The following is an 18,259-nucleotide window of genomic DNA, read 5'->3' as shown; positions in this document are numbered from 1 at the left end:
AGGTCAACCTGAACTAAATACATGTTGAAATGTGTGCATAAGTCCTTTGGTTTAGGCGTGACACTCATTTTCAGTTTTTATTGCTTTAAATGCACTTTCAGTCCGAGTTGAGCCGTTTTTTTACTTTGAATGTATCTTCATAGGAATAAGTTGTGTAGTCAAATTAATGCTCATTTAGGCTTCAAAATGTCAACCTGAACTAAATACATGTTGAAATGTGTGCATAAGTCCTTTGGTTTAGGCGTGACACTCATTTTCAGTTTTTATTGCTTTAAATGCACTTTCAGGCCTAGTTGAGCACGTTTTGTGACTTTGAATGTACCTTCATAGGAATGAGTTGTGTAGTCAAATTAATGCTCATTTAGGCTTCAGGAGGTCAACCTGAACTAAATACATGTTGAAATGTGTGCATAAGTCCTTTGGTTTAGGCGTGACACTCATTTTCAGTTTTTATTGCTTTAAATGCACTTTCAGTCCGAGTTGAGCCGTTTTTTTACTTTGAATGTATCTTCATAGGAATAAGTTGTGTAGTCAAATTAATGCTCATTTAGGCTTCAGAATGTCAACCTGAACTAAATACATGTTGAAATGTGTGCATAAGTCCTTTGGTTTAGGCGTGACACTCATTTTCAGTTTTTATTGCTTTAAATGCACTTTCAGTCCGAGTTGAGCCCGTTTTTTTACTTTGAATGTATCTTCATAGGAATAAGTTGTGTAGTCAAATTAATGCTCATTTAGGCTTCAGGAGGTCAACCTGAACTAAATACATGTTGAAATGTGTGCATAAGTCCTTTGGTTTAGGCGTGACACTCATTTTCAGTTTTTATTGCTTTAAATGCACTTTCAGGCCTAGTTGAGCACGTTTTGTGACTTTGAATGTACCTTCATAGGAATGAGTTGTGTAGTCAAATAAATGCTCATTTAGGCTTCAGGAGGTCAACCTGAACTAAATACATGTTGAAATGTGTGCATAAGTCCTTTGGTTTAGGCGTGACACTCATTTTCAGTTTTTATTGCTTTAAATGCACTTTCAGTCCGAGTTGAGCCGTTTTTTTACTTTGAATGTATCTTCATAGGAATAAGTTGTGTAGTCAAATTAATGCTCATTTAGGCTTCAGAATGTCAACCTGAACTAAATACATGTTGAAATGTGTGCATAAGTCCTTTGGTTTAGGCGTGACACTCATTTTCAGTTTTTATTGCTTTAAATGCACTTTCAGGCCTAGTTGAGCACGTTTTGTGACTTTGAATGTACCTTCATAGGAATGAGTTGTGTAGTCAAATTAATGCTCATTTAGGCTTCAGGAGGTCAACCTGAACTAAATACATGTTGAAATGTGTGCATAAGTCCTTTGGTTTAGGCGTGACACTCATTTTCAGTTTTTATTGCTTTAAATGCACTTTCAGTCCGAGTTGAGCCCGTTTTTTTACTTTGAATGTATCTTCATAGGAATAAGTTGTGTAGTCAAATTAATGCTCATTTAGGCTTCAGGAGGTCAACCTGAACTAAATACATGTTGAAATGTGTGCATAAGTCCTTTGGTTTAGGCGTGACACTCATTTTCAGTTTTTATTGCTTTAAATGCACTTTCAGGCCTAGTTGAGCACGTTTTGTGACTTTGAATGTACCTTCATAGGAATGAGTTGTGTAGTCAAATTAATGCTCATTTAGGCTTCAGGAGGTCAACCTGAACTAAATACATGTTGAAATGTGTGCATAAGTCCTTTGGTTTAGGCGTGACACTCATTTTCAGTTTTTATTGCTTTAAATGCACTTTCAGTCCGAGTTGAGCCCGTTTTTTTACTTTGAATGTTCCTTCATAGGAATAAGTTGTGTAGTCAAATTAATGCTCATTTAGGCTTCAGGAGGTCAACCTGAACTAAATACATGTTGAAATGTGAGCATAAGTCCTTTGGTTTAGGCGTGACACTCATTTTCAGTTTTTATTGCTTTAAATGCACTTTCAGTCCGAGTTGAGCCCGTTTTTTTACTTTGAATGTATCTTCATAGGAATAAGTTGTGTAGTCAAATTAATGCTCATTTAGGCTTCAGAATGTCAACCTGAACTAAATACATGTTGAAATGTGTGCATAAGTCCTTTGGTTTAGGCGTGACACTCATTTTCAGTTTTTATTGCTTTAAATGCACTTTCAGGCCTAGTTGAGCACGTTTTGTGACTTTGAATGTACCTTCATAGGAATGAGTTGTGTAGTCAAATTAATGCTCATTTAGGCTTCAGGAGGTCAACCTGAACTAAATACATGTTGAAATGTGTGCATAAGTCCTTTGGTTTAGGCGTGACACTCATTTTCAGTTTTTATTGCTTTAAATGCACTTTCAGTCCGAGTTGAGCCCGTTTTTTTACTTTGAATGTATCTTCATAGGAATAAGTTGTGTAGTCAAATTAATGCTCATTTAGGCTTCAGAATGTCAACCTGAACTAAATACATGTTGAAATGTGTGCATAAGTCCTTTGGTTTAGGCGTGACACTCATTTTCAGTTTTTATTGCTTTAAATGCACTTTCAGGCCTAGTTGAGCACGTTTTGTGACTTTGAATGTACCTTCATAGGAATGAGTTGTGTAGTCAAATTAATGCTCATTTAGGCTTCAGGAGGTCAACCTGAACTAAATACATGTTGAAATGTGTGCATAAGTCCTTTGGTTTAGGCGTGACACTCATTTTCAGTTTTTATTGCTTTAAATGCACTTTCAGGCCTAGTTGAGCACGTTTTGTGACTTTGAATGTACCTTCATAGGAATGAGTTGTGTAGTCAAATTAATGCTCATTTAGGCTTCAGGAGGTCAACCTGAACTAAATACATGTTGAAATGTGTGCATAAGTCCTTTGGTTTAGGCGTGACACTCATTTTCAGTTTTTATTGCTTTAAATGCACTTTCAGTCCGAGTTGAGCCGTTTTTTTACTTTGAATGTATCTTCATAGGAATAAGTTGTGTAGTCAAATTAATGCTCATTTAGGCTTCAGAATGTCAACCTGAACTAAATACATGTTGAAATGTGTGCATAAGTCCTTTGGTTTAGGCGTGACACTCATTTTCAGTTTTTATTGCTTTAAATGCACTTTCAGTCCGAGTTGAGCCCGTTTTTTTACTTTGAATGTATCTTCATAGGAATAAGTTGTGTAGTCAAATTAATGCTCATTTAGGCTTCAGGAGGTCAACCTGAACTAAATACATGTTGAAATGTGTGCATAAGTCCTTTGGTTTAGGCGTGACACTCATTTTCAGTTTTTATTGCTTTAAATGCACTTTCAGGCCTAGTTGAGCACGTTTTGTGACTTTGAATGTACCTTCATAGGAATGAGTTGTGTAGTCAAATAAATGCTCATTTAGGCTTCAGGAGGTCAACCTGAACTAAATACATGTTGAAATGTGTGCATAAGTCCTTTGGTTTAGGCGTGACACTCATTTTCAGTTTTTATTGCTTTAAATGCACTTTCAGTCCGAGTTGAGCCGTTTTTTTACTTTGAATGTATCTTCATAGGAATAAGTTGTGTAGTCAAATTAATGCTCATTTAGGCTTCAGAATGTCAACCTGAACTAAATACATGTTGAAATGTGTGCATAAGTCCTTTGGTTTAGGCGTGACACTCATTTTCAGTTTTTATTGCTTTAAATGCACTTTCAGGCCTAGTTGAGCACGTTTTGTGACTTTGAATGTACCTTCATAGGAATGAGTTGTGTAGTCAAATTAATGCTCATTTAGGCTTCAGGAGGTCAACCTGAACTAAATACATGTTGAAATGTGTGCATAAGTCCTTTGGTTTAGGCGTGACACTCATTTTCAGTTTTTATTGCTTTAAATGCACTTTCAGTCCGAGTTGAGCCCGTTTTTTTACTTTGAATGTATCTTAGTAGGAATAAGTTGTGTAGTCAAATTAATGCTCATTTAGGCTTCAGGAGGTCAACCTGAACTAAATACATGTTGAAATGTGTGCATAAGTCCTTTGGTTTAGGCGTGACACTCATTTTCAGTTTTTATTGCTTTAAATGCACTTTCAGGCCTAGTTGAGCACGTTTTGTGACTTTGAATGTACCTTCATAGGAATGAGTTGTGTAGTCAAATTAATGCTCATTTAGGCTTCAGGAGGTCAACCTGAACTAAATACATGTTGAAATGTGTGCATAAGTCCTTTGGTTTAGGCGTGACACTCATTTTCAGTTTTTATTGCTTTAAATGCACTTTCAGTCCGAGTTGAGCCCGTTTTTTTACTTTGAATGTTCCTTCATAGGAATAAGTTGTGTAGTCAAATTAATGCTCATTTAGGCTTCAGGAGGTCAACCTGAACTAAATACATGTTGAAATGTGAGCATAAGTCCTTTGGTTTAGGCGTGACACTCATTTTCAGTTTTTATTGCTTTAAATGCACTTTCAGTCCGAGTTGAGCCCGTTTTTTTACTTTGAATGTATCTTCATAGGAATAAGTTGTGTAGTCAAATTAATGCTCATTTAGGCTTCAGAATGTCAACCTGAACTAAATACATGTTGAAATGTGTGCATAAGTCCTTTGGTTTAGGCGTGACACTCATTTTCAGTTTTTATTGCTTTAAATGCACTTTCAGGCCTAGTTGAGCACGTTTTGTGACTTTGAATGTACCTTCATAGGAATGAGTTGTGTAGTCAAATTAATGCTCATTTAGGCTTCAGGAGGTCAACCTGAACTAAATACATGTTGAAATGTGTGCATAAGTCCTTTGGTTTAGGCGTGACACTCATTTTCAGTTTTTATTGCTTTAAATGCACTTTCAGTCCGAGTTGAGCCCGTTTTTTTACTTTGAATGTATCTTCATAGGAATAAGTTGTGTAGTCAAATTAATGCTCATTTAGGCTTCAGGAGGTCAACCTGAACTAAATACATGTTGAAATGTGTGCATAAGTCCTTTGGTTTAGGCGTGACACTCATTTTCAGTTTTTATTGCTTTAAATGCACTTTCAGTCCGAGTTGAGCCCGTTTTTTTACTTTGAATGTATCTTCATAGGAATAAGTTGTGTAGTCAAATTAATGCTCATTTAGGCTTCAGGAGGTCAACCTGAACTAAATACATGTTGAAATGTGTGCATAAGTCCTTTGGTTTAGGCGTGACACTCATTTTCAGTTTTTATTGCTTTAAATGCACTTTCAGGCCTAGTTGAGCACGTTTTGTGACTTTGAATGTACCTTCATAGGAATGAGTTGTGTAGTCAAATTAATGCTCATTTAGGCTTCAGGAGGTCAACCTGAACTAAATACATGTTGAAATGTGTGCATAAGTCCTTTGGTTTAGGCGTGACACTCATTTTCAGTTTTTATTGCTTTAAATGCACTTTCAGTCCGAGTTGAGCCCGTTTTTTTACTTTGAATGTTCCTTCATAGGAATAAGTTGTGTAGTCAAATTAATGCTCATTTAGGCTTCAGGAGGTCAACCTGAACTAAATACATGTTGAAATGTGTGCATAAGTCCTTTGGTTTAGGCGTGACACTCATTTTCAGTTTTTATTGCTTTAAATGCACTTTCAGGCCTAGTTGAGCACGTTTTGTGACTTTGAATGTACCTTCATAGGAATGAGTTGTGTAGTCAAATTAATGCTCATTTAGGCTTCAGGAGGTCAACCTGAACTAAATACATGTTGAAATGTGTGCATAAGTCCTTTGGTTTAGGCGTGACACTCATTTTCAGTTTTTATTGCTTTAAATGCACTTTCAGTCCGAGTTGAGCCGTTTTTTTACTTTGAATGTATCTTCATAGGAATAAGTTGTGTAGTCAAATTAATGCTCATTTAGGCTTCAAAATGTCAACCTGAACTAAATACATGTTGAAATGTGTGCATAAGTCCTTTGGTTTAGGCGTGACACTCATTTTCAGTTTTTATTGCTTTAAATGCACTTTCAGGCCTAGTTGAGCACGTTTTGTGACTTTGAATGTACCTTCATAGGAATGAGTTGTGTAGTCAAATTAATGCTCATTTAGGCTTCAGGAGGTCAACCTGAACTAAATACATGTTGAAATGTGTGCATTAGTCCTTTGGTTTAGGCGTGACACTCATTTTCAGTTTTTATTGCTTTAAATGCACTTTCAGTCCGAGTTGAGCCGTTTTTTTACTTTGAATGTATCTTCATAGGAATAAGTTGTGTAGTCAAATTAATGCTCATTTAGGCTTCAGAATGTCAACCTGAACTAAATACATGTTGAAATGTGTGCATAAGTCCTTTGGTTTAGGCGTGACACTCATTTTCAGTTTTTATTGCTTTAAATGCACTTTCAGTCCGAGTTGAGCCCGTTTTTTTACTTTGAATGTATCTTCATAGGAATAAGTTGTGTAGTCAAATTAATGCTCATTTAGGCTTCAGGAGGTCAACCTGAACTAAATACATGTTGAAATGTGTGCATAAGTCCTTTGGTTTAGGCGTGACACTCATTTTCAGTTTTTATTGCTTTAAATGCACTTTCAGGCCTAGTTGAGCACGTTTTGTGACTTTGAATGTACCTTCATAGGAATGAGTTGTGTAGTCAAATAAATGCTCATTTAGGCTTCAGGAGGTCAACCTGAACTAAATACATGTTGAAATGTGTGCATAAGTCCTTTGGTTTAGGCGTGACACTCATTTTCAGTTTTTATTGCTTTAAATGCACTTTCAGTCCGAGTTGAGCCGTTTTTTTACTTTGAATGTATCTTCATAGGAATAAGTTGTGTAGTCAAATTAATGCTCATTTAGGCTTCAGAATGTCAACCTGAACTAAATACATGTTGAAATGTGTGCATAAGTCCTTTGGTTTAGGCGTGACACTCATTTTCAGTTTTTATTGCTTTAAATGCACTTTCAGGCCTAGTTGAGCACGTTTTGTGACTTTGAATGTACCTTCATAGGAATGAGTTGTGTAGTCAAATTAATGCTCATTTAGGCTTCAGGAGGTCAACCTGAACTAAATACATGTTGAAATGTGTGCATAAGTCCTTTGGTTTAGGCGTGACACTCATTTTCAGTTTTTATTGCTTTAAATGCACTTTCAGTCCGAGTTGAGCCCGTTTTTTTACTTTGAATGTATCTTCATAGGAATAAGTTGTGTAGTCAAATTAATGCTCATTTAGGCTTCAGGAGGTCAACCTGAACTAAATACATGTTGAAATGTGTGCATAAGTCCTTTGGTTTAGGCGTGACACTCATTTTCAGTTTTTATTGCTTTAAATGCACTTTCAGGCCTAGTTGAGCACGTTTTGTGACTTTGAATGTACCTTCATAGGAATGAGTTGTGTAGTCAAATTAATGCTCATTTAGGCTTCAGGAGGTCAACCTGAACTAAATACATGTTGAAATGTGTGCATAAGTCCTTTGGTTTAGGCGTGACACTCATTTTCAGTTTTTATTGCTTTAAATGCACTTTCAGTCCGAGTTGAGCCCGTTTTTTTACTTTGAATGTTCCTTCATAGGAATAAGTTGTGTAGTCAAATTAATGCTCATTTAGGCTTCAGGAGGTCAACCTGAACTAAATACATGTTGAAATGTGAGCATAAGTCCTTTGGTTTAGGCGTGACACTCATTTTCAGTTTTTATTGCTTTAAATGCACTTTCAGTCCGAGTTGAGCCCGTTTTTTTACTTTGAATGTATCTTCATAGGAATAAGTTGTGTAGTCAAATTAATGCTCATTTAGGCTTCAGAATGTCAACCTGAACTAAATACATGTTGAAATGTGTGCATAAGTCCTTTGGTTTAGGCGTGACACTCATTTTCAGTTTTTATTGCTTTAAATGCACTTTCAGGCCTAGTTGAGCACGTTTTGTGACTTTGAATGTACCTTCATAGGAATGAGTTGTGTAGTCAAATTAATGCTCATTTAGGCTTCAGGAGGTCAACCTGAACTAAATACATGTTGAAATGTGTGCATAAGTCCTTTGGTTTAGGCGTGACACTCATTTTCAGTTTTTATTGCTTTAAATGCACTTTCAGTCCGAGTTGAGCACGTTTTGTGACTTTGAATGTACCTTCATAGGAATGAGTTGTGTAGTCAAATTAATGCTCATTTAGGCTTCAGGAGGTCAACCTGAACTAAATACATGTTGAAATGTGTGCATAAGTCCTTTGGTTTAGGCGTGACACTCATTTTCAGTTTTTATTGCTTTAAATGCACTTTCAGTCCGAGTTGAGCCCGTTTTTTTACTTTGAATGTATCTTCATAGGAATAAGTTGTGTAGTCAAATTAATGCTCATTTAGGCTTCAGGAGGTCAACCTGAACTAAATACATGTTGAAATGTGTGCATAAGTCCTTTGGTTTAGGCGTGACACTCATTTTCAGTTTTTATTGCTTTAAATGCACTTTCAGGCCTAGTTGAGCACGTTTTGTGACTTTGAATGTACCTTCATAGGAATGAGTTGTGTAGTCAAATTAATGCTCATTTAGGCTTCAGGAGGTCAACCTGAACTAAATACATGTTGAAATGTGTGCATAAGTCCTTTGGTTTAGGCGTGACACTCATTTTCAGTTTTTATTGCTTTAAATGCACTTTCAGTCCGAGTTGAGCCGTTTTTTTACTTTGAATGTATCTTCATAGGAATAAGTTGTGTAGTCAAATTAATGCTCATTTAGGCTTCAGAATGTCAACCTGAACTAAATACATGTTGAAATGTGTGCATAAGTCCTTTGGTTTAGGCGTGACACTCATTTTCAGTTTTTATTGCTTTAAATGCACTTTCAGGCCTAGTTGAGCACGTTTTGTGACTTTGAATGTACCTTCATAGGAATGAGTTGTGTAGTCAAATTAATGCTCATTTAGGCTTCAGGAGGTCAACCTGAACTAAATACATGTTGAAATGTGTGCATAAGTCCTTTGGTTTAGGCGTGACACTCATTTTCAGTTTTTATTGCTTTAAATGCACTTTCAGTCCGAGTTGAGCCCGTTTTTTTACTTTGAATGTATCTTCATAGGAATAAGTTGTGTAGTCAAATTAATGCTCATTTAGGCTTCAGGAGGTCAACCTGAACTAAATACATGTTGAAATGTGTGCATAAGTCCTTTGGTTTAGGCGTGACACTCATTTTCAGTTTTTATTGCTTTAAATGCACTTTCAGGCCTAGTTGAGCACGTTTTGTGACTTTGAATGTACCTTCATAGGAATGAGTTGTGTAGTCAAATTAATGCTCATTTAGGCTTCAGGAGGTCAACCTGAACTAAATACATGTTGAAATGTGTGCATAAGTCCTTTGGTTTAGGCGTGACACTCATTTTCAGTTTTTATTGCTTTAAATGCACTTTCAGTCCGAGTTGAGCCCGTTTTTTTACTTTGAATGTTCCTTCATAGGAATAAGTTGTGTAGTCAAATTAATGCTCATTTAGGCTTCAGGAGGTCAACCTGAACTAAATACATGTTGAAATGTGAGCATAAGTCCTTTGGTTTAGGCGTGACACTCATTTTCAGTTTTTATTGCTTTAAATGCACTTTCAGTCCGAGTTGAGCCCGTTTTTTTACTTTGAATGTATCTTCATAGGAATAAGTTGTGTAGTCAAATTAATGCTCATTTAGGCTTCAGAATGTCAACCTGAACTAAATACATGTTGAAATGTGTGCATAAGTCCTTTGGTTTAGGCGTGACACTCATTTTCAGTTTTTATTGCTTTAAATGCACTTTCAGGCCTAGTTGAGCACGTTTTGTGACTTTGAATGTACCTTCATAGGAATGAGTTGTGTAGTCAAATTAATGCTCATTTAGGCTTCAGGAGGTCAACCTGAACTAAATACATGTTGAAATGTGTGCATAAGTCCTTTGGTTTAGGCGTGACACTCATTTTCAGTTTTTATTGCTTTAAATGCACTTTCAGTCCGAGTTGAGCACGTTTTGTGACTTTGAATGTACCTTCATAGGAATGAGTTGTGTAGTCAAATTAATGCTCATTTAGGCTTCAGGAGGTCAACCTGAACTAAATACATGTTGAAATGTGTGCATAAGTCCTTTGGTTTAGGCGTGACACTCATTTTCAGTTTTTATTGCTTTAAATGCACTTTCAGTCCGAGTTGAGCCCGTTTTTTTACTTTGAATGTATCTTCATAGGAATAAGTTGTGTAGTCAAATTAATGCTCATTTAGGCTTCAGGAGGTCAACCTGAACTAAATACATGTTGAAATGTGTGCATAAGTCCTTTGGTTTAGGCGTGACACTCATTTTCAGTTTTTATTGCTTTAAATGCACTTTCAGGCCTAGTTGAGCACGTTTTGTGACTTTGAATGTACCTTCATAGGAATGAGTTGTGTAGTCAAATTAATGCTCATTTAGGCTTCAGGAGGTCAACCTGAACTAAATACATGTTGAAATGTGTGCATAAGTCCTTTGGTTTAGGCGTGACACTCATTTTCAGTTTTTATTGCTTTAAATGCACTTTCAGTCCGAGTTGAGCCGTTTTTTTACTTTGAATGTATCTTCATAGGAATAAGTTGTGTAGTCAAATTAATGCTCATTTAGGCTTCAGAATGTCAACCTGAACTAAATACATGTTGAAATGTGTGCATAAGTCCTTTGGTTTAGGCGTGACACTCATTTTCAGTTTTTATTGCTTTAAATGCACTTTCAGGCCTAGTTGAGCACGTTTTGTGACTTTGAATGTACCTTCATAGGAATGAGTTGTGTAGTCAAATTAATGCTCATTTAGGCTTCAGGAGGTCAACCTGAACTAAATACATGTTGAAATGTGTGCATAAGTCCTTTGGTTTAGGCGTGACACCCATTTTCAGTTTTTATTGCTTTAAATGCACTTTCAGTCCGAGTTGAGCCCGTTTTTTTACTTTGAATGTATCTTCATAGGAATAAGTTGTGTAGTCAAATTAATGCTCATTTAGGCTTCAGGAGGTCAACCTGAACTAAATACATGTTGAAATGTGTGCATAAGTCCTTTGGTTTAGGCGTGACACTCATTTTCAGTTTTTATTGCTTTAAATGCACTTTCAGGCCTAGTTGAGCACGTTTTGTGACTTTGAATGTACCTTCATAGGAATGAGTTGTGTAGTCAAATTAATGCTCATTTAGGCTTCAGGAGGTCAACCTGAACTAAATACATGTTGAAATGTGTGCATAAGTCCTTTGGTTTAGGCGTGACACTCATTTTCAGTTTTTATTGCTTTAAATGCACTTTCAGTCCGAGTTGAGCCCGTTTTTTTACTTTGAATGTTCCTTCATAGGAATAAGTTGTGTAGTCAAATTAATGCTCATTTAGGCTTCAGGAGGTCAACCTGAACTAAATACATGTTGAAATGTGAGCATAAGTCCTTTGGTTTAGGCGTGACACTCATTTTCAGTTTTTATTGCTTTAAATGCACTTTCAGTCCGAGTTGAGCCCGTTTTTTTACTTTGAATGTATTTTCATAGGAATAAGTTGTGTAGTCAAATTAATGCTCATTTAGGCTTCAGAATGTCAACCTGAACTAAATACATGTTGAAATGTGTGCATAAGTCCTTTGGTTTAGGCGTGACACTCATTTTCAGTTTTTATTGCTTTAAATGCACTTTCAGGCCTAGTTGAGCACGTTTTGTGACTTTGAATGTACCTTCATAGGAATGAGTTGTGTAGTCAAATTAATGCTCATTTAGGCTTCAGGAGGTCAACCTGAACTAAATACATGTTGAAATGTGTGCATAAGTCCTTTGGTTTAGGCGTGACACTCATTTTCAGTTTTTATTGCTTTAAATGCACTTTCAGTCCGAGTTGAGCCCGTTTTTTTACTTTGAATGTATCTTCATAGGAATAAGTTGTGTAGTCAAATTAATGCTCATTTAGGCTTCAGGAGGTCAACCTGAACTAAATACATGTTGAAATGTGTGCATAAGTCCTTTGGTTTAGGCGTGACACTCATTTTCAGTTTTTATTGCTTTAAATGCACTTTCAGGCCTAGTTGAGCACGTTTTGTGACTTTGAATGTACCTTCATAGGAATGAGTTGTGTAGTCAAATAAATGCTCATTTAGGCTTCAGGAGGTCAACCTGAACTAAATACATGTTGAAATGTGTGCATAAGTCCTTTGGTTTAGGCGTGACACTCATTTTCAGTTTTTATTGCTTTAAATGCACTTTCAGTCCGAGTTGAGCCGTTTTTTTACTTTGAATGTATCTTCATAGGAATAAGTTGTGTAGTCAAATTAATGCTCATTTAGGCTTCAGAATGTCAACCTGAACTAAATACATGTTGAAATGTGTGCATAAGTCCTTTGGTTTAGGCGTGACACTCATTTTCAGTTTTTATTGCTTTAAATGCACTTTCAGGCCTAGTTGAGCACGTTTTGTGACTTTGAATGTACCTTCATAGGAATGAGTTGTGTAGTCAAATTAATGCTCATTTAGGCTTCAGGAGGTCAACCTGAACTAAATACATGTTGAAATGTGTGCATAAGTCCTTTGGTTTAGGCGTGACACCCATTTTCAGTTTTTATTGCTTTAAATGCACTTTCAGTCCGAGTTGAGCCCGTTTTTTTACTTTGAATGTATCTTCATAGGAATAAGTTGTGTAGTCAAATTAATGCTCATTTAGGCTTCAGGAGGTCAACCTGAACTAAATACATGTTGAAATGTGTGCATAAGTCCTTTGGTTTAGGCGTGACACTCATTTTCAGTTTTTATTGCTTTAAATGCACTTTCAGGCCTAGTTGAGCACGTTTTGTGACTTTGAATGTACCTTCATAGGAATGAGTTGTGTAGTCAAATTAATGCTCATTTAGGCTTCAGGAGGTCAACCTGAACTAAATACATGTTGAAATGTGTGCATAAGTCCTTTGGTTTAGGCGTGACACTCATTTTCAGTTTTTATTGCTTTAAATGCACTTTCAGTCCGAGTTGAGCCCGTTTTTTTACTTTGAATGTATCTTCATAGGAATAAGTTGTGTAGTCAAATAAATGCTCATTTAGGCTTCAGGAGGTCAACCTGAACTAAATACATGTTGAAATGTGTGCATAAGTCCTTTGGTTTAGGCGTGACACTCATTTTCAGTTTTTATTGCTTTAAATGCACTTTCAGTCCGAGTTGAGCCGTTTTTTTACTTTGAATGTATCTTCATAGGAATAAGTTGTGTAGTCAAATTAATGCTCATTTAGGCTTCAGAATGTCAACCTGAACTAAATACATGTTGAAATGTGTGCATAAGTCCTTTGGTTTAGGCGTGACACTCATTTTCAGTTTTTATTGCTTTAAATGCACTTTCAGGCCTAGTTGAGCACGTTTTGTGACTTTGAATGTACCTTCATAGGAATGAGTTGTGTAGTCAAATTAATGCTCATTTAGGCTTCAGGAGGTCAACCTGAACTAAATACATGTTGAAATGTGTGCATAAGTCCTTTGGTTTAGGCGTGACACTCATTTTCAGTTTTTATTGCTTTAAATGCACTTTCAGTCCGAGTTGAGCCCGTTTTTTTACTTTGAATGTATCTTCATAGGAATAAGTTGTGTAGTCAAATTAATGCTCATTTAGGCTTCAGGAGGTCAACCTGAACTAAATACATGTTGAAATGTGTGCATAAGTCCTTTGGTTTAGGCGTGACACTCATTTTCAGTTTTTATTGCTTTAAATGCACTTTCAGGCCTAGTTGAGCACGTTTTGTGACTTTGAATGTACCTTCATAGGAATGAGTTGTGTAGTCAAATAAATGCTCATTTAGGCTTCAGGAGGTCAACCTGAACTAAATACATGTTGAAATGTGTGCATAAGTCCTTTGGTTTAGGCGTGACACTCATTTTCAGTTTTTATTGCTTTAAATGCACTTTCAGTCCGAGTTGAGCCGTTTTTTTACTTTGAATGTATCTTCATAGGAATAAGTTGTGTAGTCAAATTAATGCTCATTTAGGCTTCAGAATGTCAACCTGAACTAAATACATGTTGAAATGTGTGCATAAGTCCTTTGGTTTAGGCGTGACACTCATTTTCAGTTTTTATTGCTTTAAATGCACTTTCAGGCCTAGTTGAGCACGTTTTGTGACTTTGAATGTACCTTCATAGGAATGAGTTGTGTAGTCAAATTAATGCTCATTTAGGCTTCAGGAGGTCAACCTGAACTAAATACATGTTGAAATGTGTGCATAAGTCCTTTGGTTTAGGCGTGACACCCATTTTCAGTTTTTATTGCTTTAAATGCACTTTCAGTCCGAGTTGAGCCCGTTTTTTTACTTTGAATGTATCTTCATAGGAATAAGTTGTGTAGTCAAATTAATGCTCATTTAGGCTTCAGGAGGTCAACCTGAACTAAATACATGTTGAAATGTGTGCATAAGTCCTTTGGTTTAGGCGTGACACTCATTTTCAGTTTTTATTGCTTTAAATGCACTTTCAGGCCTAGTTGAGCACGTTTTGTGACTTTGAATGTACCTTCATAGGAATGAGTTGTGTAGTCAAATTAATGCTCATTTAGGCTTCAGGAGGTCAACCTGAACTAAATACATGTTGAAATGTGTGCATAAGTCCTTTGGTTTAGGCGTGACACTCATTTTCAGTTTTTATTGCTTTAAATGCACTTTCAGTCCGAGTTGAGCCCGTTTTTTTACTTTGAATGTTCCTTCATAGGAATAAGTTGTGTAGTCAAATTAATGCTCATTTAGGCTTCAGGAGGTCAACCTGAACTAAATACATGTTGAAATGTGAGCATAAGTCCTTTGGTTTAGGCGTGACACTCATTTTCAGTTTTTATTGCTTTAAATGCACTTTCAGGCCTAGTTGAGCACGTTTTGTGACTTTGAATGTACCTTCATAGGAATGAGTTGTGTAGTCAAATTAATGCTCATTTAGGCTTCAGGAGGTCAACCTGAACTAAATACATGTTGAAATGTGTGCATAAGTCCTTTGGTTTAGGCGTGACACCCATTTTCAGTTTTTATTGCTTTAAATGCACTTTCAGTCCGAGTTGAGCCCGTTTTTTTACTTTGAATGTATCTTCATAGGAATAAGTTGTGTAGTCAAATTAATGCTCATTTAGGCTTCAGGAGGTCAACCTGAACTAAATACATGTTGAAATGTGTGCATAAGTCCTTTGGTTTAGGCGTGACACTCATTTTCAGTTTTTATTGCTTTAAATGCACTTTCAGGCCTAGTTGAGCACGTTTTGTGACTTTGAATGTACCTTCATAGGAATGAGTTGTGTAGTCAAATTAATGCTCATTTAGGCTTCAGGAGGTCAACCTGAACTAAATACATGTTGAAATGTGTGCATAAGTCCTTTGGTTTAGGCGTGACACTCATTTTCAGTTTTTATTGCTTTAAATGCACTTTCAGTCCGAGTTGAGCTCGTTTTTTTACTTTGAATGTTCCTTCATAGGAATAAGTTGTGTAGTCAAATTAATGCTCATTTAGGCTTCAGGAGGTCAACCTGAACTAAATACATGTTGAAATGTGAGCATAAGTCCTTTGGTTTAGGCGTGACACTCATTTTCAGTTTTTATTGCTTTAAATGCACTTTCAGTCCGAGTTGAGCCCGTTTTTTTACTTTGAATGTATCTTCATAGGAATAAGTTGTGTAGTCAAATTAATGCTCATTTAGGCTTCAGAATGTCAACCTGAACTAAATACATGTTGAAATGTGTGCATAAGTCCTTTGGTTTAGGCGTGACACTCATTTTCAGTTTTTATTGCTTTAAATGCACTTTCAGGCCTAGTTGAGCACGTTTTGTGACTTTGAATGTACCTTCATAGGAATGAGTTGTGTAGTCAAATTAATGCTCATTTAGGCTTCAGGAGGTCAACCTGAACTAAATACATGTTGAAATGTGTGCATAAGTCCTTTGGTTTAGGCGTGACACTCATTTTCAGTTTTTATTGCTTTAAATGCACTTTCAGTCCGAGTTGAGCCCGTTTTTTTACTTTGAATGTATCTTCATAGGAATAAGTTGTGTAGTCAAATTAATGCTCATTTAGGCTTCAGAATGTCAACCTGAACTAAATACATGTTGAAATGTGTGCATAAGTCCTTTGGTTTAGGCGTGACACTCATTTTCAGTTTTTATTGCTTTAAATGCACTTTCAGGCCTAGTTGAGCACGTTTTGTGACTTTGAATGTACCTTCATAGGAATGAGTTGTGTAGTCAAATTAATGCTCATTTAGGCTTCAGGAGGTCAACCTGAACTAAATACATGTTGAAATGTGTGCATAAGTCCTTTGGTTTAGGCGTGACACTCATTTTCAGTTTTTATTGCTTTAAATGCACTTTCAGTCCGAGTTGAGCCCGTTTTTTTACTTTGAATGTATCTTCATAGGAATAAGTTGTGTAGTCAAATTAATGCTCATTTAGGCTTCAGGAGGTCAACCTGAACTAAATACATGTTGAAATGTGTGCATAAGTCCTTTGGTTTAGGCGTGACACTCATTTTCAGTTTTTATTGCTTTAAATGCACTTTCAGGCCTAGTTGAGCACGTTTTGTGACTTTGAATGTACCTTCATAGGAATGAGTTGTGTAGTCAAATAAATGCTCATTTAGGCTTCAGGAGGTCAACCTGAACTAAATACATGTTGAAATGTGTGCATAAGTCCTTTGGTTTAGGCGTGACACTCATTTTCAGTTTTTATTGCTTTAAATGCACTTTCAGTCCGAGTTGAGCCGTTTTTTTACTTTGAATGTATCTTCATAGGAATAAGTTGTGTAGTCAAATTAATGCTCATTTAGGCTTCAGAATGTCAACCTGAACTAAATACATGTTGAAATGTGTGCATAAGTCCTTTGGTTTAGGCGTGACACTCATTTTCAGTTTTTATTGCTTTAAATGCACTTTCAGGCCTAGTTGAGCACGTTTTGTGACTTTGAATGTACCTTCATAGGAATGAGTTGTGTAGTCAAATTAATGCTCATTTAGGCTTCAGGAGGTCAACCTGAACTAAATACATGTTGAAATGTGTGCATAAGTCCTTTGGTTTAGGCGTGACACCCATTTTCAGTTTTTATTGCTTTAAATGCACTTTCAGTCCGAGTTGAGCCCGTTTTTTTACTTTGAATGTATCTTCATAGGAATAAGTTGTGTAGTCAAATTAATGCTCATTTAGGCTTCAGGAGGTCAACCTGAACTAAATACATGTTGAAATGTGTGCATAAGTCCTTTGGTTTAGGCGTGACACTCATTTTCAGTTTTTATTGCTTTAAATGCACTTTCAGGCCTAGTTGAGCACGTTTTGTGACTTTGAATGTACCTTCATAGGAATGAGTTGTGTAGTCAAATTAATGCTCATTTAGGCTTCAGGAGGTCAACCTGAACTAAATACATGTTGAAATGTGTGCATAAGTCCTTTGGTTTAGGCGTGACACTCATTTTCAGTTTTTATTGCTTTAAATGCACTTTCAGTCCGAGTTGAGCCCGTTTTTTTACTTTGAATGTTCCTTCATAGGAATAAGTTGTGTAGTCAAATTAATGCTCATTTAGGCTTCAGGAGGTCAACCTGAACTAAATACATGTTGAAATGTGAGCATAAGTCCTTTGGTTTAGGCGTGACACTCATTTTCAGTTTTTATTGCTTTAAATGCACTTTCAGTCCGAGTTGAGCCCGTTTTTTTACTTTGAATGTATCTTCATAGGAATAAGTTGTGTAGTCAAATTAATGCTCATTTAGGCTTCAGAATGTCAACCTGAACTAAATACATGTTGAAATGTGTGCATAAGTCCTTTGGTTTAGGCGTGACACTCATTTTCAGTTTTTATTGCTTTAAATGCACTTTCAGGCCTAGTTGAGCACGTTTTGTGACTTTGAATGTACCTTCATAGGAATGAGTTGTGTAGTCAAATTAATGCTCATTTAGGCTTCAGGAGGTCAACCTGAACTAAATACATGTTGAAATGTGTGCATAAGTCCTTTGGTTTAGGCGTGACACTCATTTTCAGTTTTTATTGCTTTAAATGCACTTTCAGTCCGAGTTGAGCCCGTTTTTTTACTTTGAATGTATCTTCATAGGAATAAGTTGTGTAGTCAAATTAATGCTCATTTAGGCTTCAGGAGGTCAACCTGAACTAAATACATGTTGAAATGTGTGCATAAGTCCTTTGGTTTAGGCGTGACACTCATTTTCAGTTTTTATTGCTTTAAATGCACTTTCAGTCCGAGTTGAGCCCGTTTTTTTACTTTGAATGTATCTTCATAGGAATAAGTTGTGTAGTCAAATTAATGCTCATTTAGGCTTCAGGAGGTCAACCTGAACTAAATACATGTTGAAATGTGTGCATAAGTCCTTTGGTTTAGGCGTGACACTCATTTTCAGTTTTTATTGCTTTAAATGCACTTTCAGGCCTAGTTGAGCACGTTTTGTGACTTTGAATGT

This window comes from Hippocampus zosterae, chromosome 2, assembly GCF_025434085.1.
Source record: "Hippocampus zosterae strain Florida chromosome 2, ASM2543408v3, whole genome shotgun sequence".
Classification (NCBI taxonomy): Eukaryota; Metazoa; Chordata; class Actinopteri; order Syngnathiformes; family Syngnathidae; genus Hippocampus; species Hippocampus zosterae.
Note: the sequence above shows the minus strand (reverse complement) of the source record.